Source organism: Protopterus annectens, chromosome 4.part0 (assembly GCF_019279795.1).
Source record: "Protopterus annectens isolate FY-2018-M chromosome 4.part0, PAN1.0, whole genome shotgun sequence".
Lineage (NCBI taxonomy): Eukaryota > Metazoa > Chordata > Ceratodontiformes > Protopteridae > Protopterus > Protopterus annectens.
This window is the reverse complement of record NC_056733.1, coordinates 69,771,914-69,775,691: the sequence shown is the minus strand read 5'-3', so window position 1 is coordinate 69,775,691 and position 3,778 is coordinate 69,771,914. Positions and strand designations below refer to the sequence as shown.

The window sequence follows — 3,778 nt, the reverse complement described above, 5'->3', positions numbered from 1 at the left end:
CTACTCTTTCCCATAACTTCAAGCTGTGACTAATCAGTTTTATCCCTCTGTAGTTACTGCAGCTCTGCACATCACCCTTATTCTTAAAGATAGGTACCAAAACACTTTTTCTCCACTCCTCAGGCATCCTCTGACTTTCCAAAATTTCATTAAACAATCTAGTTAGAAATTCCACTGCCATTTCTCCTAAGCACCTCCATGCTTCCATTGGTATGTCATCTGGGCCAACAGCCTTTCCATTCTTCATCCTCTTCATAGCTGCCCTTACTTCCTCCTTGCTAATCTGTTTCACTTCCTGATTCACTATCCCCACATCATCCAACCTTCTCTCTCTCTCATTCTCTTCATTCATCAGCCTCTCAAAATACTCTTTCCATCTATTCAACACACTCTCCTCTGTTGTGAGTACCTTTCCCTCACTATCCTTTATCACCCTTACATGCTGCACATCTTTCCCAGCTCTGTCCCTCTGTCTAGCTAATCGGTACAGGTCCTTTTCTCCCTCTTTAGTGTCCAATCTCTCGTACAACTCTCCATATGCCCTATCCTTAGCTTTCGCCACCTCCTTCTTTGCCATGCGCCTCATCTCCTGATACTCATGTCTACTTTCTTCATCTCTTTGACAATCCCACTTCTTCTTCGCCAGCCTCTTCCTCTGTATACTCTCCTGTACTTCCTCATTCCACCACCAGGTCTCCTTGTCCTCCTTCCTCTGTCCAGATGTCACACCAAGCACCTTTCTAGCAGTCACCCTTACTAGTTTTGCTGTAGTTACCCAGCTATTCAACTCTCCACTGCCTCCCAGTGCCTGTCTTAACTCTTCCCTAAACTCCACTTCACAATCACCTTTTTAACTTCCACCATTTAATCCTTGGCACAGCTTTCACACTCCTCCTCCTCTTCTTGTTCACCAACGTCATTCTACATACCACCAATCTATGCTGCTTAACTACACTTTCCCCTGCCACCACTTTACAGTCTCCAATCTCCTTAAGACTGGCCCTCCTACATAGTATATAATCAACTTGTGAGCATCTTCCTCCACTCTTGTACGTCACCCTATGCTCCACCCTCTTCTTAAAATATGTATTCACCACAGCCATGTCCATCCTTTTCGCAAAATCCACAATCATCTGACCTTCTGCATAATTTGGTAGTTGATGATACCACAAAATTAATTTAACATAATTTCAGTTTTTAGTACAGCAAGCAACACAACAAAACAATGAATATGTTTACCAAGAGAGCTACAAACTACTCCTACATGAGGATGACCACCTCTATTGCTTTGCGAGTGTGTGTGTGAAATACCTATCAAAAGTTGTAAAGTATGCCAACCAACATGCAGTGAGCAGAGAGGATTAAGCTGTTAAAGAGCTGCTAGCTGTAGTCTAGTGTTTGATTTCCTCAGTGACAGCAGTGGCTAAATTCCCAGCACCTCCCTTGGGCCGCTCTCCTGCCCCATATAGCCCGCAAAAGAGGTTGCAGTTTGACTAGCACACAGCTTAATAAGTCACCCTTTCTGTTGTTTATATTACCTGCCAGGCCTTACAGAAAATGGCAAAAGCATCTGCTTTAATCCCTACTGGCCTCATAGACTGACCCTGTAATAACTTCATCGTAACTCCTTTTACAGTTGCTTACTTTTGTCAAACCAAGTGGAGGGAAGACAGGGAACAGAACCTTTCTAAACCAAATACCCAAATGTGTCGTGACGCATGCATGTTCACGTTCCTCTTTACAGAAAACTCATACCACGAAGTAAAGGGTTTTTTTTGTTTTTTTGTTTTTTAAAACTGTCCTGGCCAACCTGCAGCTGTAAATGGGAGGCCGCTCACCCCCCTTCCACATGGTTCCGGCCTTTGGTTACACTTTAACAGAGCACCAAGAAGAGTGCAAACTTTGTTAATTAAAATAAATACACACATGAATAAAAAGTGTGCCCTTTACGGCGCCCTAGGCAGTCGCCTAGTTCGCCTATGCCTAAGGCCGACCGTGGCTAAGGGGAGGACCTCAAGAGTTGGATTTGAGAGTTTAGTAAGCATGACTGAGCCAGATCCGAGGTCTGATCTGAGACCCATCAGTTGAGGAAGAATAAAAATAGACAACACAGGTGTATAGTTATGGTGAGTACATTACTTTAATTTTCAGTGTTTGTATACAACTGAAATGTATGTAATGGATATTGGCTACATGTTCATGTTTTGTTGAAGTTTGTTTATATTCTTTGGTATGGTTGTTATCTTTGCCTTCTTGGCCCAGCTCATGTCTGAAAATGATATACAGATACATTCATTTACCTGGTTAACAGATGTAGTAAGTAAATAAATGTCAGAGTTTACACTGGTGCTTTCATACAGAAGATGCATTTTAACATTTTATATTGTTAACTGAGCAGCACTCAGCAAGGATAACTCCTTTTTCACAAATGCATTTGTCTTTCTTTGAGTTTGGCATTATGCAGAAATAAGTTAATGGAAATCAGTCCGAGGTTGCATCAGCTTCCTAGCTTTACTGTGCAAAGTGTGCTGAGTTACGTGCATAATGTGCAGCTTTCTAAGTGTGCTAAGTTAAGTACTTAATGTGGAGCCTTATATCCCAAGATTTGTCACAGCTAGTCTGACATTGTGTATCGTCTATTCCCTCTCAGGTCAGTATTCTTACCCTGTATGTCATTTTTTGGAGAATTTTGTACAGACCTTATTCACTTGGAATTGCCATGCTTTTCATTTGCTCCTAATGCTTTGCACCGGATTTGCCACACTTCTGTTTTGCCTGTGTGTGCGTATGTATGTTTGTGTGAGTGAGAGAGAGAGAGAGAGAGAGATAGAGAGAAAGAGGAGATGATAAATCAGAATTGTACACTGATACAGATCTTTGCAATTGTGGTGCTGTCAAGCTGCACTAGAGTAAACAATCATGTTTCTTTAATTTAAACTGTGCCAGTGTCACTATTAATTACTCACAATGAATGGGACGTTATTTCCAGGAAACAGCTTATCACAGCAAAGGTTTGTTGATAAACATAATCAAAACATTAATCTCTATTCCTTCCTTGTTAGCATAGTGGTAAGTATCCCCGCCTGTGTGTGTATGTATGTTTGTGTGAGTGACAGAGAAGAGATAATAAATTAGAATTGTACACTAATACAGATCTTTGCAATTGTGGTGCTGTCAAGCTGCACTAGAGTAAACAATCAAGTTTCTTTAACTTAAACTGTGCAGTGTCACTATTAATTACTCACAATAAATGGGACGTTATTTCCAGGAAACAGCTTATCACAGCAAAGGTTTGTTGATAAACGTAATCAAAACATTAATTTCTATTCCTTCCTCGTTAGTATAGTGGTAAGTATCCCCGCCTGTCACGCGGGAGACCGGGGTTCGATTCCCCGACGGGGAGGATTATCATTTTCTTGAGGACGATAAGGGGCCATATGGATCAAATTCCCCAGGGCTCATGAAATATTCAGTACTAATTTATTTACCTCCTTATTTATTTTACAAAATCCCTTAGGTTTATGATATATTAATTTATTTATTTTACAAAATAATTGTTTCTTGATGGTACAAAGGAATACTGCTAGTACTTCAGTGGGTGTTTGGGTGGAACGTGTGTGAGTTTTTTTTTTTTTTTTTGCGCAACTTGGTGGTATAAAGCATAACAGCTTATGTTTTGAAAGAGACAACATATTCTTCAGAGTTGGTTGGTTTGGGTTTGGAGAAGAATTCCTGAGGGGTTAAATAGCAACCCAGAGACAGAATTTCATATATGCTA

General features: G+C 40.7%; 1 non-coding gene across 1 annotated transcript; it reads left to right on the top strand.

The window, feature by feature from the left end:
* The first annotated feature begins 3,331 nt into the window (after nt 1-3,331).
* On the top strand, nt 3,332-3,403 carry TRNAD-GUC. The gene has a single exon. It is a non-coding gene; the product is annotated as a tRNA-Asp (tRNA).
* Nucleotides 3,404-3,778: the final 375 nt, after the last annotated feature.